This window comes from Antechinus flavipes, chromosome 2 (genome assembly GCF_016432865.1).
Source record: "Antechinus flavipes isolate AdamAnt ecotype Samford, QLD, Australia chromosome 2, AdamAnt_v2, whole genome shotgun sequence".
In the NCBI taxonomy this organism is placed as follows: Eukaryota; Metazoa; Chordata; class Mammalia; order Dasyuromorphia; family Dasyuridae; genus Antechinus; species Antechinus flavipes.
This window is the reverse complement of record NC_067399.1, coordinates 549570732-549598394: the sequence shown is the minus strand read 5'-3', so window position 1 is coordinate 549598394 and position 27663 is coordinate 549570732. Positions and strand designations below refer to the sequence as shown.

Here is a 27663-nt window from a genome sequence, read left to right as displayed (position 1 = left end):
AACAATTCCTCATAACCTTACGGCTCTTGGAAAGGAAAAAAAAATTGAGCATCTTGTAATCGAAGAAAGTGGTCACATACCAATTAAATTTTAAACCTGCTCTAAAGTGTTTGTAAATTTCATTTAACCATAAAACAGCATTAAAGATTATAGAGACAAAATACAATTTTGAGAAAATGTCCGCTTCTGAAGATTTTTTGGGGCATTATGTATTTATGCTCCTTAAAGTCCCTCAGCGAGGTTTTATCTTAGAAGCAAAGTCACCTATTACTCTGACTCACAACAAAACAACACTATGTTTCTCTCTAAAGCAACTAACTTCCAAAAAATTAACTTTATTTTCAATACAGTAAAGATCTCTGTTCTCTTTACTTAGATGTTCTTGTTGAGATATTTCCATTGTATATAGGATCATACTATCTTAAATGACTTCATGTTCTCAATAGAATAATAAATAAAAATAAGCCAAATATTATTGTACAGAGAAATACAGATTTACAAAATTAGATAAAAATCATACTCTTCCATCCTAGTATTCTTTTCTCAACAAATGTCCCAACATGGATATTATAGAAGAAGAAAATTTTTTATATTTCTGTTACTGTTCAATTGTTTCACTTATGTCTGATTCTCTATGACCTCCATTGGGGTTTTCTTGGCAATGAGTGGTTTGCCATTTCCTTCTCTAGCTCATTTTACAGATGAGGAAACTGAGGAAAATATGGTCAAGTGATTTGCCCAGAGTCACATAGCCAGTAAGTGTTTGAAGCTGAATTTAAACTCAGGTCTTCCTGAATCCAAATCCAACACTCTATCCACTGTGTCATCTAGCTGCCCTAGAATTATATTATATGGTGATTTAAAAGATTAGGCATACCTTAACTTCCATTATTGGCTACTTATGTATCTTTCACTCACAAATCCCCTTTGAATAAACATATTCATAACATGAAACAATGAATCTCAGAGCTGGACAGAAGCTTAGCATATATTTAGTATAGCCTGAACCAAGCCAAGAATTCTTCTATAATCTTAACATCCCCAATTTTCCCTTGAGGATCTCAAGTAAAAGTTAACCTACTTGGGGACAGCTAGGTGGTGCAGTGTATAGAGCATCAGCCCTGAAGTCAGGAGGACCTGAGTTCAAATATAGTCTCAGACAGTTAATACTTCCTGGCTGTGTGCCCTGGGCAAGTCACTTAACCCCTATTGCCTCAGAAAAAAAAAAAAGTTAACCTACTTACTCCCTAGGTAATCCATTTCACTTCTGGATGGTTCCAATTATTAGGAAGCTTTTCTTATATCAAAATGAACTTTTCCACTCCTACCCTCTTACTGTTTCTCTTTAAGGCTTCATAAAACAAATTTAATTTCTTTTTGATATAATAATTCTTCTTCAAAAAGTTATAGTAAATAGCATGACCAGAGCCATAATTAGAATTTTACAACACAAGCAAAAACAGTTGACCTAAGGAAATTTTGGAAGTGAGGATAAGGGGACCATACATCAATGGTTGCATTAAGGATACTCCAGTGGTTGCATTAAGGATACTCCATAGATATAGCCATGCTGAGAGAAAGGGTGAGTAGCTTTTTAACAGTTTAATCCTCCTTCCCTCAGGGACTGATGGCACCCAAAACTGAACATAATGCCTCAAATGCAGTGTAAATGGAGCAGAGTTTAGCCAGATTATCACCTAGTTTGTTCAATACCCACTCTCTCTCCTCATGTAGCCTAAGATTGCATTAGTTTATTTGGCTGCCGTATTATACTGTTGACCTATATTAATCTAGAAGTCTACTAAAATGCCCAAATCTTTTTTTCTCCACATGGACTTTAGTCTAACCACACCTTTCCCACACTATGCTAGTGAATAAACATTGCCTCAGCTTTAGAAATTTGCATTTACCCTTATTAATTTTTGTTCAACATGTTTTTATTGTAAACTCAACAATTATCAAACATGAACATTTTAACATACAAAAAAAAAAAAGAATTAAAAAGAAGCCCCCTATTGAATTTCATCTTGTGAGATAGCCTATCTGTATACTCTGAATCCTGACTTTTGTTATTCAGTATGTTAACTAACACTCCTAACTAAAAAATTGATAATTATGCCATTTATTTCTTCATCATGTTATTGATTTTTTAAAAAGTTAACTAATACAGGGTCAAACATAGAACCCAAAAAAACAATTATGTTCAGTTACAGCCATTAAAGACTACTTTTTGGTTCCCAGACATAGTGGTATTACCAATATCAATCTGGGGTAATAAGTTTTACAATTTATTCTGTATTGCATAAAACAAAACTTCCTACTTTTTGTTTTAACCTTAATTCACTCTCAAATTCTATGAAGTATCTGTTTTATTGAGATGGATGTGACAGAGCCGAAATTTTCTCTGATTATAAGAGTGAAACTCTACATAAGCTGATGATCCATCACTGACATCTATGGTCACCACTGTTCTACCCTGGCATCTAAAGATCCACTTGCAAGACAGAAGTAGATACTAGGGAAAGACTAAATTAATAAGTCCCAGAAAGAAAAGAGAGATAGATGGTTGCAGGAAAACTGACTCCCAAGATAGAGACCACAGTCACAGTTAGAGCTGAAGGTGACCTTAGGGATCAATTCATCTAATCTCCTCATTTTAACAAGCAGGAAACAGAGACCCAGAGAGGATTAAGTGACTTGACTGAGATAATTTAGTTAGTAGTAGAAGTGGGACTGTGCACTGTATACAGAGTGAATTGAATGTTTGTTTTTTTTCTGGCTAATAAAAGGACATTAAAAATTGATTTAAATCAACTTAAAGTTTAAAATGACACAAAGTATCTGGTCAAAATGAGATTTGTTGAAGACCCTACTTTAAAAAGACCAAGATATCCCATTTCATCCAGGGCCCTCTCCAGTTGTCCTGATGTATATCTGACCCATGGACCCAGATGGCTCTGGAGGAGAAAGTGAGGCAGGTAACCTTGCACAGCCCTTCCTCCTTTAAATTCAATTCATATGAAAGTCATGGTATCACCTCCCTGCTGGTCCTGTTCCAGGAAGAAAGGACAAATAACAACAATACAAGATACTTAATTATTGTAGATATTTTGGACTTCTAGTCATGTTCCTTGTGTATGTTATTTTAAATGGTTCTAGTCTGTTTCCTTTAAGAAACTGCATTTCCTATTGATCTGTGATTCCTTTCAGATTCCCAGCCCCTCCTGACTGAGGCATATCCTCCTCAGACAAGTTGTCTTTCCAGGATGCCAGAGCCTTTGATTCAATTACAAATCCTGGTCAAAAGACATTCTTTTGAATTCCAATAGGAGATCTGGGCTTGTCCCAGACCCCACTGGGTCTGAGACAACTTGGGTTCTCCCAGCCCTGACTAGGACATTCAACATAAAAAAGCCAAACTAAAATCCTCTTTTTGCAGAGGTTCCAAACATGTCAGCTATGCCATGCTTGGGATACCAAGGGCCTTTGTCCACTGGAATATTCTTTTCCAGTGTTATCCTCTCTTTATCCTCACCTATTTCCCTAACCAGACTTTATGCTTCTCTGTCAGGATTTCTTACCTTATTTCCCAACCTATAATAAATATCTTCAATCAATCTAGGTTTTTGGGTCTGTAAATTCCTTTACAGAGAACTGTGCCTACAGAAGGGAATCCCCAAAACTCCCGACCCTTGCACCGAATCCCAAGGAGTGCTGGGGAGCCAAACCTCTCCCTTTGGTTCCCTGCACGTGCCACCAGACCTTATCATTTAACTCCCTGACCACCAGAAACCCTAATCTCATTTTGGTTCCCTAAATCAAAACCTTATCACTTGTATCTACTAATTATAATGTAATGGGCTTAATTCCTGGGTTCAACTCCTGTCCCAGAGACTTTTGTAGCTTTGTGATTCTGGGTAAGTTATAGAATTTCTCTGGGCCTCTGTTAAATCATCTGTAAAATAAGAGTGTTAGACCCGTCTGACTTCTAAGGTCTTTTCTAGCTCTATACCTAAAAAAGAGTCATGGGCTTCTTAAGGTAACAATAGGACAGGGAAAAAATAAGGAAGCTACAACCCATTCTGCAGTGAATCTTAAATGGGGGGAAACCAATTAAAAAATTTAGTTGCAACAATGGAAAAGCACACATAGATTAAATCTCCCTGGGGTCTTAGGGAAGAGGAATAGAAGGGGACCAACAGAAAACAGGCCTGGAACTGCAGAGGATCCTTTGAGGATTTAATTGACATAAGGCTGTACTTCCCCATAATCTTCTTGTAGTATTTACGAATTCTCTAAACATGGCCAAATTGTCCTTGCTCATTCCATTATAGAATTCCTTGATGTGTCTTCTTCATTTAAGCAAAAGCAAAAGCAAACCTTCTTTTTCTTGATAATACTTTTTGGAATAACCTTCTAATTTTTATAATCCCTAAAATGAGAACAAATTAAAACGTCCTTTTCTCCATGTTTTGTGCATTTTAGTCTTCTCTTTTTCCTCCTCCTCCTCCTCTTTATTTTCTTACCCCCCCTCTCTCCCTCCCTCGCTTCCCTCTCTTCCTCCCTCCCTCCCTTCCTTTCTTCCTTTCTCTGTGTGTTTATATATGTGTGTATAAATGAAGTTCCTGAGATTCATCCATTTGGAAACTCTTATCATGTTAACTCCCTCTGTGTACCCAAATAACAACATTCTCTCACCCAAAACACATACACATATATTACAGCACAGGGAGACACATTGTTTAAAAGGCTGGATATTTGAAATATAAATTTATCTGTTTAACAGAATGGCTCCAGTATTCCTTGCAATTCCTGAGATATAGTAAGTACTAAGAAAATACCTGTTGATAGACTTAAAGAACCAGGTCAAAGTCCAATTCTGCTATTTATTATCAGGTTACTTTAATGAAGCTTCAGTTTGCTCAATTGCAAAATGAGGCAATTGGACTAGATAGCTTCTGTGTCCCTTCCATTTCAGCTTTGGGTATGTGAGATTTGTCTGAGATTAAGTGAAATAACTTGCTTATGGTTCCATACCTACTCAGTGTTAAGAGGCAGGCTTAGATTTGACCCTCCTGACTGAAATTAACCTCTCCATTCATTATACCATATCTTTGTCATGTCATAGGAAAGTTCTGTGGTGAAGCAAATTCCTTGCCCAAAGCAGGCTAAAACTTTTTATGATCTAAAAAATAACTAGATAGATAGATAAACAAACATACAAGATACCCAGAGATTAAATGACTTGCCAAAACCCAAGTCTTTGGATCAGAGATGTAGAATAGTGGTTCTTAATATGAGATCCACACACCAAATACAAGGGGGAATCTCCGGGAATCTCTGAACTTGGATGGGGGGGAATGCTATTTTCACTTTTCCTAACTTCTAATTGAAAGTTAGTAGTTATTGTGAATGTAAGCAACAAACCACAGCCGTAGTAGGTTCAACAAGATTGACAATGGCACTGATGATACACAAAAAAATGGTTAGAACCTGTGGTTTTGAGCTACCTAGGCTTACCTTCTCATTTTACAGAGGGGGAAACCGAGGACTGAGAAAGTAAGTGATTTATCCATGTCTAAGTATCATAGTGGATTTTGAACACAGATCCTTTAACTTCAGAATTACAGGTTCTTCTATATCATATTGCCTCCTCTAAATCCAGGTACTCTACTACACTAAGCTGCCTATGTAGCTTCTTGAAAAAGAGTGCCATTACTCAAACTGCAGGGTCAGTCAACCAAATAATAAATATTTATTCAGAGAATACTATGTGCCAGGCACTACATTATGTGTAGAGCCTTTATAAAGAAGGCAAGAGGCAGTCACTGCTCTTGAGGACTCTAGGTGGATTTTGCATAAAACATTTCAATTCAAATGCAAACAAGGAAATTTGCCAAGCAGGTGCACATGCAGCAAACACACAACATTCAATGCTAAGAAGGGGGAAAAGGTAACTTCTCATTTAGGGTATTGTATTCAAAATGCAATTTACAATCAATTCAAAACACCCAAATCCATCAACTGTATGACTTAAAATATCACAGGGTTCTTTTTAATTTCAAACATTGTTTGCTAAGGCAGTTAGCGTTTGATTTCAGCATTAATTAACTTTCTCACAGGATGCCATTTAAAATGTCATAAGTTTTATATCATTCCACTGGCACATTTCTGGTAGGAGAAAGAATCCTCAATCAAAGGCAGTTTTAAATCAAGCTCTTTGTTTCTCCAGAACATCAGATCATCAAAAGCTACAGAATTTTATCTATAACTTGTTTATTGATTCTTTATGTATACAAACAATTGACTTCTAGAAATAGGGAATAAGTGGGGAGGACTGACCACTGACCCAGGAAGAAAGATTCTGAAGACACCTAGCCCTAAAATGGGCTGGAAGAAAGGCAGGCCCTAAGACTCTTCCTTTCCCCTGTAGATACATGAATTATTCTGTAATATAAATCTGATGATTTAGTCCCAAATTTTCTAAAGCAGCAAATGCTAGTTCTTTAAAAATATGGAAAATCTCCAAAGATGGAAGGGGAAGAAAGCTTCCTAATACTCAGTAGTGCCATAAAGTTTTCAGTTCATTCTAGAGGCTTAGGATCAGAGACTTAAAATTGAAAGGTCATCTAAACCCTGGTCCAATCTCTTCATTTTATAGATGAGAAAAGATACCCCATAGAGTTTAAAGGACTCCCTAAATTGCTGAAGTAATAATCAGTAGGTAAAAGATGTGAAACCACTCAAATCTTTGACTCCAAATCTAGTACTGCATAATGTCACTTCATCCTTGAAAAAGCTTCTCCTGGAGCTTTCAAAATTTTTAAATTTTGGATTCCTGACTCAGTCCTCAATTCCTTGGAATTTTACTTTCCTTGAATCTTGCCTTTCTTAAAATTCCTAAACTTCAAGATTACTGACTTGATCTCCCAGCCTTAAATGACCAAAAATACCTCAGTCATTTCTATCTACTGTCCACTATCACCCATGATTACTTCAGCCTCAATCCTAGCAACAAAGAACATAGCTCTGACTAGCCTAGCATTCCATCTATGAATAGGTCAGTGAAGTCTAAGGAGATTGAAAAGGTTGATTTTAAAAGAAGTCTTTCAGTCTTTTAAAAAATGATTCAATACCTGAGAGAGAGAGAGAGAAAGAGAGAAAGAAAGAGAGAGAGAGAGAGAGAGAGAGAGAGAAAGAAAGAGAGAGAGAGAGAGAGAACACTGCATTATTTTATATGGTTCACTGCTTAAAGGGGTTATTGTTCTCTGTTGCTAGTCTGGGATTTAAAATTTTTCTTGTTTGGAAAGTCCTGCCAGAATTTATTTTGGTTTTTCTCTGGGAACTATAATGGGCTGCATGGTTCCTGTGGAATGGTTACAGTTCCATCATTTCTCCAATGTGGGAATACCTTTCTTATAAAGATGATTTTTGTAAAGAAAAGGGGAATAGCTTTCAAAAACTTGAGTACTACAATCTGAGTTGGTGGCTTTAAATTTATACACTAAGAAAAAGATTACAATTTAGTTAAAGTCACTATTTTCATTATATTAGTTTAAAAAAATGCTCTTCCTTTCCCACTCCTAAAAATAAATGCTACAAATTGTTTTTTTTTTTAAATCACTTCTTAAAGAGTCAATATGGAATTTGTGAATACATAATGGCACTATTTTACATGTGAAATTTGGATTAGAAATAAAAATACATCCGTTACTAGACATCTAATTCTACTTGGAGAAACTTCTCAAGCATTTTTTTTTCTTTTACTTCCTTTAGTCCATAAAGAAATGGTCATGGTTAAGCTAAACCTAATTTTCCTTTTGAGAAAAATTTCATTTATTAAGTCATTTAGAAAACAGTTCAAGTAATGTACTTTATCCTTAGAAGTTGACCTTGTCTTATTGGAGGAAATGATTACCATCAACTTGGTTCTTTTCTGAAGGTTCTCCTACATTACTTTATACTTACAAAAATATCGGGTCAGATTTCCTGGGTTATGGGCACAAAAGCAAAAAAGTTCTTATGAATATGAAAAATGACAACAGAAGAAGTAGGCTACTAATATGTATAATAGTGAACATTAATAATATGACATGCTTAAAAGCCATAATGATGAAATAAGAAGTCACCTGGAAACCTTGAAACAGTTACGAGGACAATGGTTTCACTTCAGTAAGGAGAGAATCATCCTTTGCCTAATTCTGTTAAGTTTAAAGGATCATTGTAAACCACATTAGTTAAATTAATGAAAGCAAAGTTTCCTTTAAACTTTGGAGTTGTAAGACCAAACACTCTAAGCATACCTTTTGTTGGCACAAATAATGTTAAACTTTGTCCAGAAGGTAAAAGGCTTATGACTTGAGACAAAAAAAGGTTCAACCCTCTCTACCTTCAAACTCTACCATCAATCTATCATGCTCACCCTCTGATATTCCAAAAGTGTTCCAGAATATAATGAAAGAACAAATAGGGCTATCTTCTCAGGCTCCATTTTCTTAAGACAGAGCCAATGCAGTCATGTATCTTTCCCCAAATCTCCCGAAAACAAGTGATTCATGGGAATATTTGGAGTAAAGAGTAAGAACAGGCAAGCACTAGGCAAAATTCAAAAGGACTGATCTCTCATTCTACTATTATCTCATCTACTGTTGTTTCCCTATTTTCAGATATTCATTTCTAATGAATTTATCTATGGGCTCTAAAGGCTTTGAAAAATTCTATATGAGGGAGCAAAACCAAGATGGCAGAGAGTAGACAGGTCTTTACCTGAGCTCTTCATGGTATCCCTCAAATAAACACCAGATCAAGCCTCTGAACTGGTTTTGTAGTGACAGAACTCATGAATATTTGGAGTATAACACATTTGCAGCAGAAGATATTTTGGAAGAACTTCAGAAAAGGTTGGGCTAGGTGAGGAGTGAAGTAGACAAGCACAGGCATAGCACAGGTTCCTAGGGCAGTGGGGAGTCCACATACTGGGGAATCTACTAAGAGACTCTCAGCCAAAACACAGCAGTGTTGGCTACTCTGTCCTGGTTAGAAGCCAGTGCATTAGCAAATTAGCTGTGAGACATCCAACACAAATACCTAAGGCAAATAGAGAGACTCTCAACCCTGGAATAACGCAGTACCTGGCCACACCTACCCAGAACAGGAGGGATACCAACATCACCAGCTCCAGAGCACGCCTATAGAGGAAGCTTGGGACAATCTTTCCTTTGCCCTAAGAGCAAACCTCAAACTTTAAACATGGTCAAAAAAAGCAAAAAGAGCTCTGACCATAGATACTTTTATAGAGACAGAGAACAGACTTCAAATCCTGAAGGCAAATCATCTCCAGATGAAGTCTCAAAGGATAACATGAGTTGGTCCCCATCTACAAGCCTCTCTTGGAAGAATTAAAAAAGGATCTTAAAAGAGAATAGAAGGAAAATGGAGAAAAGAAATGAGAACATTGCAGGAGAGTTTGAAAAAGGAAACACAGAAATTATTTGAAGAAAACTTAAAAATTGATTTAGTTAAATGGAAAAATCATATAACTCCTTAAAATAGACTTGACAAAAGAGAAAAAGTATACAACTCCCTACAAAATAGATTTGAAGAGGAAAAGGAATTCTACTGGAAGAGGAAAATGAAATTAAAATGGGTAAATTACATTTCATGAACAGACAAAAAGACCTTTTACAACTGAAGAAAAGAAGGGAGAGGGATGAGCATTGTATGAATCTTACTGTCATCAGACTTAAGTCAAAAAGAGAAAATTAGACATATTTAGCATCACAGAGAAACTTGTCTCATCCTATGGGAAGTAGGAGTTGAAAGATATAAGAAAGAGGGAAGAGCTGTAAAAGAGGAGGGATATTTGAGAGAAGTGATAGTCAGAAGCAAAATATTGGGAAGGAGCAAAAAGGGGAAAGCAAAGAGAAAAGTACAACTAAGGGAAAACAAGATGGCAGGAAATACAGAGTTAGTAATTTTAACTGTGAATGTGAATGGAATAAACTCTCCCATAAAATAGAAGCAGATAGCAAATTAAATTAAAAATCAGAATTCTACAATATGTTGTTTACAAGAAAACACATTTAAAGCAGAGTGACATATTCTGAGTGAAGATAAAAGAATCTATTATGCTTCAGTTGAAGTTAAAAAAAAAAAAAAAGCAGGGGTAGCGATCCTGATCTCAGATTAAGCAAAATCAAAAAATAAAGGGTATTATAGATAATGAAGTAATACCAATACTAAACATATATGCACCAAAAGGTATAGCATCCAAATTTCTAGAGAAGTTAAAACACAGCTGCACAATGAATTAGACAGAAAAACTATACTAGAGGTAATTTCAATCTTATTCTCTTAGAATTAGATAAACCAAACCACAAAATAAATATGAAAGAAGTTAAGGAGATAAATAAAATTCTAAAAAAGATAGATATGATAGGCCTTTGGAGAAAATTGAATGGAGACAGAAAGGCATATACTTTTTTCTCAGTAGTACATGAAACCTATACAAAAATTGACCATGTATTAGGGTGGAAAACCCTCAAAATCAAATGCAGAAAGGCAGAAATAGTAAATGCATTTTTCAGATCATGATTCAATAAAAGTTACATGCAATAAGAGGCCTGGAGAAAATAGACCAAAAATTAGGAAATAGAATAATCTAATCCTAAAGAATGAGTGGATGAAACAAATCAGACACAATAATTTCATCCAAGTGAATGACAATAATTTGACAACATACTAAATTTATGGGATGAAGCCAAAGCAGTTCTTAGGGGAACTTTTATATTTCTAGATGCTTACTTGCATAAAATAGAGAAACAGAAGTTTAATGAATTGGGCATGCACCTGAAAAAGTTAGAAAAATAAAAAATTAAATCCCCCAATTATACATCAAATTTGAAATTTGGAAAATAAAAAGGGAGAGTAATAAAATTAAAAGTAATACAACTATTGATTAAAAAAACAAGACTAAGAAACCAACAAAATAAATATATCTTTAATTAATTTGATTAGAAAAAGGAAAGAAGAAAATCAAATTGTTAATATCAAAAAGGAAAAAGTAAAACTTTCCACCAATAAAGAGGAAATGAGAACAGTAATTAGTTTTTTGCCCAGCTATATGTCAATACATCTGATAATAAGTGAAATGGAGGAATATTTACCAAAAATATTTACCAAAAATTTACCAAAAAATATTTATAGAACAAATTTACATAAAAAAATAGCTTGCCCAGATTAAGAGGAAGAAATAAATTACTTAAATAGTCCTATTTTACGAAAAGTAATTGAACAAGCTTTTAATCAACTCCCTAAGAAAAAATCTCCAGGGACAGATAGATTTACATGTGAATTCTACCAAACATTTAAAGAACAATTAATTCCAAAACTATGCAAATTATTTGGAAAAATAGGGAAAGAAGGAGTTCTACCAGATTCCTTTTATGACACAGGTAAGGTGCTGTTAACTAAACCAGATAGGGTCAAAACAGAGAAAGAAAATTATAGACCAATTTCCCTACTGAATATTGATGCAAAAATCTTAAGTAAAATATAAGCAAAGAGATTACAGCAAGTTATCCCCAGAATAATACACCATAACCAAGTAGGATTTATATCAGGAATGTTTCAATATTAGGAAAATTATTAGCATAATTAACTATATCAATAACCAACTAACAAAAATCATATGATTATCTCAAAAGATGCAGAAAAAGCATTTGACAATTCCTATTAAAAACACCATAGACTATAGGAATAAATGGAATTTTCCCTTAAAATGAGCAGTAGCATCTATTTAAAAATCATCAGCAAGCATTGTATGTAATGGAGATAAACTAGAACCATTCGAAATAAGATCAGGGTGAAACAAGTTTGCCACTATCACCATTATTATTCAATATTGTATTAGAAATATTAACTTTGACAATGGAAGCAAAAGAGATTAAAGGAATTAGAGTGGGTAATAAGGAAACCAAATTATCACTCTTTGCAGATGATATATTACTATACTTAGAGAATCATAGAGAATCAACTAAAAAAACTACTAGAAACAATTGACAACTTTACTAAAGTTTCAGGATACAAAATAAATCCATAGAAATCATCAGCAATTTTATATATTATCAACAAAGTTCAGCAAATAGCAAGAGATACAAAGAGAAATTCCATTTAAAATAACTGTCGATAATGTAAAATATTTGGGAGTCTACCTGCCAAGGCAAACTCAGAAACTATATGAACACAATTATAAAACACTTTTCACACAAATAAAGTCAGATCTAATGAATTGGAAAAATATCTAGTGCTCATGGGTAAGCTGAGCTAACATAAGTAAAATGACAATACTACCTAAATTAATCTACTTATTCAGTGCCATACTATTCAAACTCCCAAGAAATTATTTTTCAGAGCTAGAAAAAACAATAACAAAGTTCATCTGGAAAAACAAAATGTCAAGAAATTCAGGGAATTAATGAAAAAGAAATGCAAATGAAGGTGACCAGACATAAAACTATATTATAAAGCAGTGATCATCAAAACCATTTGCCACTGATAAAGAAACAGAGCAGTTGATCAGTGGAATAGGTTATGTTCACAGGACAAAATAGTCAGTGACTATAGTAATCTAGTGTTTGACAAACCCAAAGACTCTTGCAATAAAAACTCACTATTTGACAAAAACTTCTGGGAAAATTGGAAATTAGTTTGGCAGAAAATTAAGCATTGAAGCACACCTAAAACTCTATATCAAAATAGGTTCATAATTTAGACATAAAGAATGATATTATAAGCAAATTAGAAGAAGAAAGCAGAGTTGTGGAGAAGTTGTGGCCAAAGAAAAACTGGAGCATATTATTGAATACAAAATGAATAGTTTGATTATATTATATAAAAAGTTGTTGTACAAACCAAAGCAATGTAGACAAGATTAAAAGGAAAGCAATAAACTGAGAAAAAATTATATTCAAGGATTCTGATTTCTAAAATATATAGAAAAATGACTCAATTTTATAAGAATCCAAGTCATTTGGTACAGTGGATAGAGCACTAGCACTGAAATCAGGAGAACCCGAGTTCTAATCTGCTCTCAGGCACTTTACATGTCCTAGCTATGTGGCCCTGGCCAAGTCATTTAACCCCAATTGCCTCAGCAAAAAAAAAAAAAATAATAATAATAATAATAATTCAAGCCATTCTCTACTTGATAAATGATCAAAGGATATGAACAGACAATTTTCAATGAAGAAATTAAAACCATTTCTAATCATGTGAAAAGGTGCTCTAAATCACTATTGATCAGAGAAATGCAAATTAAGACAACTCTGAGCTATCACTACACACCTCTCAGATCCCCTAAAATGACAGGAAAAGATAATGATGAATATTGGAGGGAATGTGGGAAAACTGGACACTAATACATTGTTGGTGGAGTTGTGAATTGATTCAACTATTCTGGAGAGCAATTTGAAACTATGTCCAAAGGGCTATCAAATTATCATACCTTTTGATCCAGCAGTATTTCCACTTGTGTTCATATCCCAAAGAGATCATAAAGGAGGGAAAGGGACCCACATGTGTAAAAGTGTTCATGACAGCCCTTTTTGTAATGGCTAGAAAATGGAAACTGAGTGGATGCCCATTAATTGGATAATGGCTGAATAAATTATGGTATATGAACGCTATGGAATACTATTGTTCTGTAAGAAAGAACTAGCAGAATGATTTCAGAAATCTCTCTGAAATTCTCTCTGAACAGAATTATATAAACTGATGCTAAGTGAAATGAGCAGAACCAGGAGATCACTGAACATGGCAACAAGAAAATTATGATGATCAATTCTGATGGACGTAGTTCTTTTCAACAATGAAATGATTCAGGCCAGTTCCAATGGCCATGTGAAGAAGAGAGCCACCCAGAGAAGACTTTGGGAACTGAATGTGGATCACAACATAGTATTTTCACTCTTTTTGTTGTTTGCTTGCTTTTTGTTTTCTTTCTCATTTTTCCCTTTTTGATCTGATTTTTCTTTGCAGCATAATGTGGAAATATATATATAGAAGAATTACACATGTTTAACATATATTGGATTACTTGCCATATAGGGGAAGGACACAGAAGGGAAGGGGAAATTTTGGAACACAAGGTAAGAGTTAATGTTGAAAATTATCCATGCATATGTTTTGAAAATGAAAAGCTTTCATAAAAAAAATTCTACTGTAATGACTGCGTATTTAAAATCAGCCGGAGTCAGGAATTCAGGTTAAGGGAAAAATCCTCAATATTTATTGAAGTGAAGAGGTGAATAAAGATTGCAATAGCAAATATAGGCAAGAAAGGTTGCGATAGCAATATGGACAGTTGCGACAGGAAGCCAGCTAACAGAGAGAGATGTGAGCTGAGCAAACCGTGGCAAGGCAATCCCAAAAGTCTCTCCTTCCCCTTCCTTTTCCACTCCCCTGCCTCCACCCACCAAAATTGTCATTTCCTATACAACACATCAGGACTTGCACAAAGAGTGGGTGGGGGCCATTCTTTCTCCAAGCTTATATATTAATAGAGTATGGTCCAATTACTATTTAGCTTCATGTGCTTGGGACTTCAGTGCATCAACTCAAGCCTCAGCCCATTACATTCTACCTGATTAGGCATCTGGATTATTATGTAAAATTCTGAGCATCTGGCCTGCTGGGGAAGCTCCAAAGGAAAGTAACTAGAATGAGAAAGGCCTAGAAAATAGGCCACGTGAAGGTCAGTTGAAATAACTGGGAATATTTAGCAGAGAGAAAATTTAGGAGAGACATGACAACTTTCTTCATGCACCTGAAAGGTTGTCATTTGGGAGAAGGATTAAACTAGATCCAATTCTCTGTTTCCCCAGAGTGAACCAGACATTCTCATGAAACCCATACCTGCAAAAGCTATCCCTAACATTAAACTTGTTCTAAGTAGGCCTTATAGTAGTTGGGTTTATTTCTTGAGAACTGGGCTAACAATGTAGTTAGGTCTCAGATTGAATGTAAATATCAATCATCTCTGTTTTGGCCAAAAACTCTTAGTATCTTCCTCTTCCACATTCATTCATTCATTCATTTAGACTTTTTTAGACTAGGTTAAAGAGGAGATTCTTTGCCTCAATTGTTACTTACTCAATGGGTGTGGTGTAAATCTAAAGGAGGCTTGTTGAAGAAGCTTTAAAAAGTCTACATCTCCCATTTCAACCTTGGCCATCTCTAGTCCTCTTGATCTTTATCTTGCCACTGGATCCAGGTAACTAGAGGAGAAAGTGTGGCAGGTGACCTAGGATAGCCCTCCTTCACTTAAATACAATTCACTTGCAGATCATGGCATCACTTCCCTGATGTCATGGTCCTCTTCAAGAACGAGGAATATACAACCACCTCTGATCATCCTAACTACACTAACTATATATTCAGATACTTTCAGTCTTCAGAGTGCTGTTCATGTAACACCATAGTTTGCTTTCAACTTAACAAATTACAAAAAACATTGCAAAGGATTTCACAAAACATTGTACTTAAAATTACTGTCCAAAACTTAAGACTCAATAGCATCATAAATTAGCTTTTGAAAGGATTAAAAAAAAAAACTTGGGAAGAACACGTATAATCAGCTTCTAAATAGTGGTGCTTTTGGAAAAGCAGGAAGGTAAAACATGAAATTGCAATAGCCAGAAATTGAATATTATGCCATGATCTTAGAAGTGTCAACTATTTCACACTAAAACCAATTATTCCCCACATATACGGTACAAATATGAATTTTCTCAACTGGAAAATAAAGTGGAAAAATGGATTTCATTTTCAAAATATGATTTTCTTCCAACAGGTATCACTTCTCACATCATTTTCACATTCAAAGACTGAGTAAAACAGGGAATATTCAATGCTCAGAATAATTCTAAATAAGAATATTAAGATTTTAAAATTATGTTTCTAAACTTTTGAATTTCTAAGCAATAAAGAAACTATTTTAAACTCAACCTGTATACAACATTTCCTCCTACAACTTGTATTTAGATTCACAGGTTCCAGAGAAGGAATGGCTACCTCAAGTTCTAGGAACAACTCTAAGGTATCTGAAACTCATGAGCTTCTAAGATGAACTTCCTGCCCATTGGTGATAGCATCTCACCTTGATGGATGACACGGTTCAGCTGGGCTTATTTCTTGCAAAGAATGGCACTTCTCTTTATATGCCAATTCATGCTTACACTTAGCCAGGTAGATTACTTATTGTTGTTTTTAGTCATGTCCAATTCTGTATGACCCCGTTTGCCATTTTCTTGGCAAAAATACCACAGGGTTTTGGCATTTCCTTTTCCAGCTTATTTTATAGGTGAAACTGAGCCAACAGGGCAAGTGATTTGTCCAGAGTCACACAGCCATTAAGTCTCTGAAGTCAGATTTGAACTCAGATTTTCCTAACTACAAGATACTGCACCACCTCACAGGGCATAGTATCTCTGTTAGACAGATCATTCTATTACCCTATTTCTTTGATGGCCAACTATAGTCTCCAGTCCCTTTAGCCTTAGGGATGATTGGGTGCTGCTATATATTTACATAAAAGGCAGAGACCATATTTCCAGATATTGGCTCTCTAGTTCTATTGCTACAGGATTAAGACTTTGAGGTTTTTTACTTCTCATTTATGTCTTGGTGTGTAGCTTCTTCTAAATAACATTTGTTCCTGATATAAAAATGCATTCCTTTTATGAAGAAACTTACCTGCACTTTTGGTGGCCATCCTGCATATTTTCTAAATTCCTATTAGATTTCTGTACGTAAGTATGAGAAATACTAAGGCAGATTGTGCCCTGGGGACAAATAGGCTGTTTCTATTGACCTCTTCATCACATGAAAGTGTTATTCAATGCCTTAGGTCTCTACAAGGTCTGCAATATTTCACTTACATCTAAAATGACCTAACTCTCACATTTCAGTTTTTTTATTTGGTCCCAAAGATTTACATTAACTTTGCTGAACTCTAAACAGAGCATATTCTCACACTTGTGGAATACTCCATTTACACCTGAAAAGACCTTACCCTAAATTTCATCATGTCTGTTTTTGATCCTTAGAATTGTATTGCCATATATAGGCTTTTCCTTGTGTGTGTACTGGTACAGATGTATACTTCTTGGTGTATGTGTGTGTGTGTGTGTGTGTGTGTGTGTGTATGTATATATATATATATGCAAGATACATATATTCAAATTTCCAGTGTCAAATATCCAATGTATTTTCTGACAACACAAGATAGATGCAATTGTGTTTCCTTCATTGGTTTTGATTTGATTCATTCCTCCTCCTTCAGGGCTGGCTCTTTTGCTGTTACCATCAGAAGTAAGCCCTAAGTATACCTTCCTTAATGAGAGCGAAAGTAGGTGCTAAAGGTCACTTAGAGTAGATTTTTCCCTCATATAATCAGAGGAACTGAAAATGTACACACACACACACACACACACACACACACACACACACAGGAGAGCTCTTAAGAAATGCAGATTACTATCTAAAGTATCTTTTTGCTAGGAACAAATATGCAAGTGTTTGATAATTAAGGGAATCTTTAGAATATATTTCCCCAAATGGGGAGGCATCTTTTATATAAGAATGTGATGATACATTTTCCTGTTTAACATTCCAGATAGGGAACTATAAAACCAGTAATATTGAAGATAGGTAATAACAAAGTTACTTCTGTGAGAAAAAAACTAACATGGATGAGAAATATCAAAGATATGTAATAGAATATTTTGCACACAATCAGGAATCAATAAATACAATCTGAGAAAGCATTCCTTTGTGATAAAATTCTAATGAAATAAATATTTAGAATTTTCTCTTTTTGCATACATTCTCTTAAATAAGCTTATAAAGTATAATAATATTCTAAACTTTTCTCTACATTTTCAAAGATACTCCCATCCTATAGTGTAACCAAAGAAGCAAAAAATACCATATTAGCCACCATCTTAGTAACTTTTGGCAAAATCCTGCTACTCTGGATCTTGTATAAACAGTTATCTTAATCCCACACATTGCTACAGAGATGACATGTCACTACATACATCACAAAGGCAGATTAAAGATGAAAGGGAAAGTCATTTTGGGGGACTTTCATCCTATTATTAATGTGTGAAAAAAAAAGCCTGAATTCCAGCAAATTAAGCAAAGATAATTTTTAATGCAAGTTGTATAATACAATAACACTCAAATGCACATATATATTTTTAGTTAATCTTTCCTTTTTTCTATGTGGTACTGAAATTAGGCCAAGGATAGATGACATACTGATTCTTATTGGCTAAAGAATGTTTTAATGATTTTTACATATCTGCTAATGATCTAATTTTGGAAAACATTAAAGTTGAAATTAACTATATATTTCATTGCAAAAATTAGGAATGTTTTAAAAGAAAATATGCCTATTAACATAAAATTATGCTTATTCTCAGGGCTGAACTAACAACTTTGTCTCTCCAATGACCTGTGCAAGAGTCACCATTTTGGCAAAACACTTAATCTCGTTGTGCCTCAATTTTAGGATATATAAAATGAGGGGGTTGGTCTAACCAGCCTATGAGGCCCCTCCTAGCTCTGAAATTCTTTGATTCTCTAACTCTACTTAGGAACTGAGTTCTCTCTGCATTATAATTAGTGAATGGCAAAATACTTTAATATTTGCAAAAATCTGTAATTTCATCAATGTGGTCACCCCTTCCCTTAACATAAATTGTCTTGTAAGATGTTATGGACAAAAAAAATTCATCACCCTAGAGGCAATCTGGTTATGAGTCTCCGCACTTAGCTAGACTGATTCTCTGATAACAGGAATAAAGTTAATCACTGAGTCAGAACTTAACAGCTACCTAGTTTAGACTTCTCAGACCTTAAGTTCTACTGGCATAGCTTTTGAGAACACTGGGTCATCTCTACTCCATAATGATATATGAAAGTAGGACTTTAGTGGATGGTGATAAAATAAATATTGTAGAAGGGATCATTCATATTTATTCAAGGTAGCATTGGCCTCTTCAAAAAACTTATACTGTTCAAAGAAGCAGTTATATATACTTCTTTCTAGATATTCCTTCAGAACCAAACCAAAACAAACCAAAAGAAACAATTTTCAATTATTTTACAAAACAAAAATCAAATATGGATCTGATATGTCATTAGATATGTATAATTTGAGATCATCAAAAGTATAATATTCAATAATAGCTAACATTTACATAAGTATCCTTTAAAGTTCAATTATATTTTCTATTCATTCCTCTCAATCAATCAAAAAGTATTACTAGGGTACTGTGCAAAGTGCTACAGATACAAAGACAAAGGCAGAAATATTACTTGCCCTTTTAGAATTTATATTCTACAAAATTTACATACATGTATATGTGAAGTTTAGTAGGACGGACTAGCAGTGAAAGGAAACAGGAAAGGTCTCATGTAGAATATAGTGTTTGAGCTGATCTTTGAAGAGATTCTGAAACATGGAAATGAAGATGCATTTCATACATGTGAGAAAACTGGTGTGAAGGTGGCAGATGGAATGTTGAATGTATATAATGGCAAGATAGTCAATTTGTCTAGACTGCAGCTTTCCTGGAAAGAAATATTGTGTAATAAAGATAGAAAGGTAGGTTGGACCAGATTTCAAATGTTTTATGAAGGTAAAGTTGTAAAATGCTTTAAAATATTTTATTTGATTCTGTAGGTAATAGGGAGCCACTCGAATTTAACAAATAGAAGAATTAGATGATTAAACCTGTACATTAGGAATACTGATTTGGCAAGTGTATGAAGGATGAATTGGAGAGGAGAGAAGTTGAAGCAGAGAAACCATTTAGAAAGCTGTTATAATAGAGATCCTATGAGATAGAAAAGACAAGATTTGGCAACTAGGTGAACATGGGACAAAATGAGTGAGGAATCAAGGATGAAACCACCAGAAAGAAGAATAGTGCCATCAAGGAAATATGAAAGTTCAGAATAGGAGTAAAATTAAGATCTATTTCACCATGTTGTATTGAAGAAATCTATAAGACATCCATTTTGAATTTTTTAGTAGATAATTAGTAATGTGGATTTGAAGGTAGAAGAAAGAGTAGGACTAAAAATACAGAACCAGCAGTTATAAGCATTGATATAATTGCTAAATTCATGAAAATCAGTCACAATTTTTTTTAAATTTTATTTTAAAGAGAAAAGAGAAGGGACCAATGACAGAGTCTTGGAGCATATGCACAGTTATGAGGCATCTCATAATGATGATCCACCAAACATGTTCAAAACTAAACTTGTTAGAAAGAGTAGCCAAACACATAGGAAAATCAAGAGAACCCAAAGAGGGGAAAGTAAATAAGAAGAAATTGTGATTGATAATGTCAGATACTGCAAAGAGGTCAAAGATAAGGACTGGGAAAAAAAGGATATCAAATTTTACAACTAGGAGATCACTAATTGCCATTAGAAAAAATGGTTGTATTTGAATGAAGATTCATAAACTAGATTATAAAAAGTTTAGATGAGGAGAGAGAACAAAAGTAGTTAGCCTCTTCAAGGAATTTGGCTGAAAAGAGAAATGATAGGTGGTTACTCATGGTGGGGACACATGGAGTCAAAAGACTCATCTTCCATAGTTCATATCTGACCTCAGACACTTACTAGATGTGTAACTCTGTGCAAGTCACATACTCCTATTTTCATCATCTACAAAATGAACTAGAAAAGGAAATGACAAACTACTCCAATATCTTTGTTAAGAAAACTCCAAATGGAGTTACAAAGAGTCAGATGCAACTGAAAATGACTAAACAACAACAAAAGAAAACTTATGGGGATGATAAGAATTTAGTGAGGGTTTATTGAGAATGAGGGACAGTTGAACACGTTTGTTAACAACAATGAAGAGCCCAACAGATAGAAAGGAACTGAAGATTAGAGGAAGCAGGAATGATAACAAAGGCAATCTAATGAAAAAAAAAATACTAGGGGACAGACACAAGAGATGGTCTAGGCAAGAAGGACCATTTCTTCATCAGAGACAAAAGTGAGGCATAATGTCAAAGAATTATGAAATAAAAATGATAACAAAAAAGTGTCCATAGAGAATGACTTCTCTTTTCTTAACTAAAGATAAGACAAGAACTTCAACTGTGATGGTAGAAAGAAAGAATGCTGTGTGTTTAAATGAAAAACAGTTTTGAGCTTTTAAATAGAGAATCAATTAAGGATTAATAGATTCTGCACCAAGGCGCTAGATAAGGTTATATAGCTCTAAAGGGGTCCCAATTAATATGGTTGCATTATCTTTCTTCAAATTTCCTTCAGCAGCAAGAAAATAGGAGAAGAGAGGGTGAATGAAGATGTATTCTGACTGATACTAGAACTAAGGTGTCAAGGAGTTCAGGGGGAAACATTTTTAAAAGGCTGAAACCAATACTAGAAAATAAAGTCATGAATATTTTGTAGAGGAGCTAGATCTCCATGAGACATAGAAGATAGGAGTACAGAAAGAAGAAGTCTGATCAGGGGAAATTTAATTATGGAGTAGAAATTCTAAGAATTGTCATTTTAAAATATATAATTGGATACTAATATCTAATTAGCAATTAATATATACTTGAAAATAATTTTATTTTTAAAAATTATTCATAGACATATTAGTTTAGTTTTCATAAACATCTCTTACAGATGAAAGTATTTGATCTTAGCCCTTGCTTTTCAAAACTACAATTTTCTTGTAGGTTCTTGAAAAATGTATTTTTACACCAATTTCAAAATTTCAGGATAGCTACTTAGCTAATTTTATATATAACAAATATAATAACTATAGTCCTATTCTCTCATATGGATTTTGCATTATAAAATGAAAAAGAAATTAACTTGCAATACTGCATCTAAGTGATTCTTCTATAGATAACATCAGAGAATTAAGCATTAAACAGAATGAAATGAGAGCTTTCTCAATCTGTAAAAGAGTTATGATAAATATTCACAGTTAATAAATGTTTATACCAAAAAGGCTTTGTTAGATATCAAAGACCACCAATTCATTGATCTAGGTTTTAAGAGATCATCTCATTCAATTTCCTTATTCTACAAATAAGAAAACTGACTTGACAAATAAGAGATATGCTTGAAACTATGCAGCTCAAAATATAGTTGCTGCTCATAGGCCCTAAAATACTACTGATCAGTGTGGAATATTTGACCTACTCCATTTGCAATCTGGGCTGGTTCGCTCCTTGGGAAGCTTCCTTAATCTCCTAGATGGCAATTTATATTGGTGCCAGACAGTGCAGACAAAGTCAATTTTAGATCATCACATCTCCAGAGCTTAAAGTGATCTACCTAACTCAGTTTAGCAACTGCTTGACTATATACTGTGTTTCCCCTATAAGACCTATCCCGAAAATAAGCCCTCCCCTTACTGTGTAAGATTCCTCTAAAATAAGCCCTCCCCTGAAAATAAGCCCTATTGAGATTGCTACTGTAGTGAAGGTGATTCCCTGCGCTACACGCTACATTACAGTACCCTCTGTATGCACCGTCTCCCCCCCCCCAGTGAAACGCACGCCACGCTCCGAGCTGCATCCAATCAGAGCTGCAGCAGTGAGCGTGTCATCCTGTTCTTCCCCAGTGATTTGCTTGCTGGCGCCATTGAGAGCAGTGCCGCGGAGGAGAGCTGAGGCAGGACAACATAAAAACCAGGTATGTAAGTAGGAGTGAGGGGGTATGATGGAGGATAAAAGAAGAACTCAGGGGGCATGATGGAGGATAAAAGAAGAACTCAGAGGGCATCATGGAGGATAGAAGGAGCACTCGGAGCATGATGGGGTTAAAACATTATTGAGGGACATGATGGAGTGAAAAGAAGGACTGATGGTCATAATTTTATTATTCTGTCTGCACGGGTCACCTGTGTTTTGGCAATTTGTTTGGATGGAAAGAAAGCCACACCTCTAATCATCAGTAAGGGCAAGAAAGATAAGATCGAACATGTATCAGGCATTTACGTTCTTGAAACTAAAAAAGCCTGGTGAACACAAGCGGTTATAAGAAAGTGGGTTGATTTAATGCTGCTACTTGTTATGCGAGGTAACCAAAGAGGTCTGATAATCTGGGATTCAGCCAGCACTCACCGCGCTAAAGAAATGAAAAACTTCCTTGCAGAGAGAAGAATAGATCAAGTAATGATTCCTGCAGGAATGACTCCCTATCTCCAGACATTTGATATCGCAATAAACAAGCCATTCGAGGACCATTTGCGCATGGAAGTCAATGACTACATTGAAAATAGAATGGAAAGAAATCAGCGTGGAAATGTGAAGCCCTGTCTGCAAGAAGTCATGACTTGGGTGAAGAAGTCATGGGATAAAATTACTGACAGCTGTGTCGCCAAGGCACTACGAGCAGGTTACCTGGACAAGATATGTTCATTTAAAGAGAGCTATATTGCTGGACATGACAGATTGGGTCCACGTCTTCTGAAGGAAATAGAGGCGCAAGACATCCAGGATGGAATTCAGGGTATGGACACTTATGATGATGTTGTTGAAGAAGATGACATGATCATTATTGAATAAAGGTACTTTTTTTGGTTCACATTGACCTGTTTGTTAAAATTGCTGTCAATGTTCATTAAAATAAGCCTTCCCCTGAAAATAAGCCCTCTGGGGTTTTTCTGTCCAAAAAAAATTTTAATAAGACAGTGTCTTATTATCGGGGAAACATGGTAGCTAAATTATTGGTGTAACTGAGACCAAAATGCAAATTTCCTAACACCCAAGTCCAATAATCTTATAACTATATCATACAGTAGTCAATCCAGCAGTAGCAAAACAACCTAGTAGTAATAGTTTAAAAAGTAGTAATAACAAATTAAAAAGATAAATGATTTAATTTAACTTTTAATTGACTATAACAATTAGAAGAAAAGCTTATTATTCCACGATATCATCATTTAAAGCAAGAATAAGTAGATTTGATTTTAAACAGACATTTCTTAATTCAACAGACATCTATGATTTTACATTCTATATCTTGTATATGTAGATCATATCAAATAAAAAAGTTAAAACAAACTTTCTTTTGAAAGAAACTTTTGCCCTCTTCTACTTTCTTGTACTTATTAAAAATCTCAAGAAAAAATATAAACAGAAATTCTAATTGGAATTGCCTAGGAGGGCCATTATCAATTCTAATCTCTAGGAATCATTCAAATTACATTGGGGACAGATTCTGGGATTATCAACTGACCATAGATTTTCTTCTTTGTATTTACTGTTCATAGAATCATAGACTTTTTAAAACTGAAAGTGTGCTTTAGAACTTTTTATTTATTTGAGACCCTCAATTCTGTATCCTGTCAGTCACCATAAATTTCAGCCTTTCTTGCTACTGAAATCACGTAGGGGTAGAATTACATATGTGTGGTATCTTGGAAAACATCATTAATAGAGACATCATGTCACCAATCTAATTAGGATTTTATCTACTAACTTCTCCTTAAGTTGGTGCTCTCCCTGTTCTGATTAGAAAATGCCTATTTCTTTCCATTCTGATCTCTGATTCAGAGCCATTTTGTGTCCAGTTTAAAACAAAAACCATACAAAAAATTTTAAAAACATCTTTTTCCTACACAATTATTTTCTCTGACTCTAACTCCCTTACCTCAGTTTTTATCCTTTCCTTAATTATTGACAAATGCTCCCTTTTCTCCTAGATCCCTTCCTTTTGTTCTCCTTCCAACTCTTGGCACTCATTGAAACCTAGCTTTCAAGACACCTAGTTATTATACTCTCAAATGTTGTGACTCCTTCACTATTTTCTCACTTATCATGGTAAAAGCAAGAATTGGACTATTTCTTACTCCCCTTCACCAAATAAAGATAAAGCATCTCTCTAAAGCCAAAAAAGCATCGCTTTCCTTCTTCTTGATAAAAGAGGTAAAGGGATAAGAAATTATGGCAAAAGCAGATACAAAGAAAACAAGTCAATCAGTCAGTTAACATTTATTAAGTGCCTACTGTGTTAGGCTCTGCATTAAGTGTTAGACAAATGTTATCAAGAGACAAAGAAACAGCCTTTGAGGTATGAATAGAAACAAAAAACATGAACATAGATTTCAAGAGAGAATGGTAGAAGGATCTGAACATGAGTCAAGAAGAGTCAGACAGGATTGAATAGTAAGAGGTATGAGTAGAACCAGAAGGCAATGATGAAGTGAAAACTGGTATAGGTCAAGAAAGACATGAATCAAGAAAAAGGCCTATAACTCATGACTTTGAGAGTAGATTCCAAGTCTTTATCTGAGCATTCATTTTTCCCATTTGAATTATGAGACATCTGTCCCTTGTGGCTAAGACAGTGTTGGAATAAAATGAAAGGAAAGGAAAACAAAAAGCTATCAGACATATTAAAATCTAATATCTTATGTACCAGAATTCAAAGCATTGTAATGCTTCATTATGCATGCTTTCAGGACCATTGAACATCTAAGAATCTAGACTTAAGATATTGTTTGGAAAACACAATTCAACCCCGGATGATAGTAAAAGTTTTTTTAATTGTTCTTGCTACAAATTGTATTTGGAAAAAAACTAAATCCATACACATCCACACAGTATTTATAATATTCGTTGAATTATTACAAAAAGGTATGAACGTGATTCCAAAAGCTTTTTAAAATGAATTCTTGATTTGTTATGGGTTACAAGGAGTTAGAATAATTCTATTCCTACCTAGAGGAAATGAAAGGTGGTGAATTCTAAAGCTATTCCCACTGTATAATAGTAAAGATTTTAAAAACAATTGTTAAGCTCTATACTAAAAATAGTACTTGATCTTGTTTGCTGCACTAGGGAATAAAACTACTGCATTATAGAATAGACAAAGGCTAGAGAACAAGAAAATTTGTTGTTGAGAAGTGACCTAATTATATTTACACCTCTCCTGTGAAAAAATGATAAAGTTTTCTATGTGTAATGCCACCTTGTAACAAAACAGAAGAAATAAACTTCACCAGTTATAATCTCTTCATCCCCTCAACTCTGTTAAGCATTTCCTCTCTAATTCATCAGAGAATCATTAGATGTACTTGTGAACACCCATAGCTCTCAAACACTAAGCTAGCCCACTTTAGATGAAAATTCACAACATCTTCCTTTTTTATTTGTAATGGCATAAGGTGATTGGACCTAAATAACAGTAAATTTCTCCACAGGGGTTACTGGATAACACCACAAAAATGTTTTGTTATTAGATACACAGACTAATGTGCTCTTGTAGTATTCATTGATACAACACTAAAATGAGTAAGAAATCTGGATTTCAAATGAAATGACCTTGGAGATAAGTCTCTCTCAGCTTTGGTCTCCTCCTCTGTATAATAGCAATAGTTAAGAACACTCACCTCATAATGTTGGTATAAGATAACAGATGTAAAATCATGAAAGCAGCAACTTGGTGAAGTGGATAGATAACTGGTTTGGGAATAAAGAAGTGTGTTAAAGTTCTGCCTCTGACACCTACTGATTTTTGACACTGAGCAAGTCACTAACCCTCTCAAAGTCCCATGCAATTGTAGAAGACTACAATTTGTAGAGACAGTACCAGATTTGCATTGGTAAAGGAAGTTTTCTCATCAAAAGTTCTGCTATATCAATAATACCATAATTTTGGTTCCATCCCATGATGATGATGATGACAATTATGACAATGACAACTATGATGATGATGACAAAGAAGATGGAAGAGGAGGGAAAGGAGGGAAGTACCAGTGACAGAGGAAGATAGAATTAAATAGCTCAGTCTCACAAATATTTTAAATTTCTCTTATATTCACATCAATATTCCCACAAATTACACTGTTGAAGAGCCAATAAGCCTACCATTTCTATGCTGGTCTCAAAGCTTCTATGAAATATGAACAAGAAACTTAAGAATGGCTCTTCCTACATTTAATCCCTAGAACATGGACCTCTACAGGAAGAAAGACAAATGACTAACTGCACATTTCTCCCAGTTCTAAAAATCTTTAAGAATGCTAATGTAAATAACATTTATTAATTCAATAATAATAATTCATTAATTAATCATAGGAAGCAGAGAGGACAGTGAAAAAGAACTATATAATAACTGAAGTTGATATTTTTCTTTTAAATTTCTTCTGTCTTGCTCAAGACATTAATTACATTTGTAGGATTTTCCTAAGGCTGAATCACAGCAAATAGAATCAGGAAAGCACACTTGCCATAACAGCTTTTGTTATGGCACATAACACATTCTAACCATTTTGGAAGCAAAAAAGCACACACAAAAAAAACCCAACCTCCTGTCATAACTGATTGTAAGGTTTGATAAGTGTCAAATATTAATAATTATGATATGGTATGATTATGAGGGAAGAGAAAGGGACAAGCATATATTAAGCACCTATTATGTTCCAGGAATTTACAAATATTATCTCATTTAATTGTCACAATAACCCTGTGAATTAGATGCAATCGTTATATTTACATCGCTATGGTGAAAAAGTACGCAGGTAGCTATTAAGTGACTTGTATAGCGTTATACAGCTAAGTTATATAGCTATTTGATTTCAGATCAAATATGAAAAGCCTG

The 27663-nt window shown here is 34.5% G+C and overlaps 1 protein-coding gene across 6 annotated transcripts in view; it reads right to left on the bottom strand.

Annotated features, from left to right (window-relative positions):
* APBA2 (amyloid beta precursor protein binding family A member 2) overlaps window positions 1-27663 on the bottom strand; it is a 357128-nt gene that overhangs the window by 204057 nt on the left and 125408 nt on the right. The gene's annotated exons all lie outside the window — the stretch shown is intronic.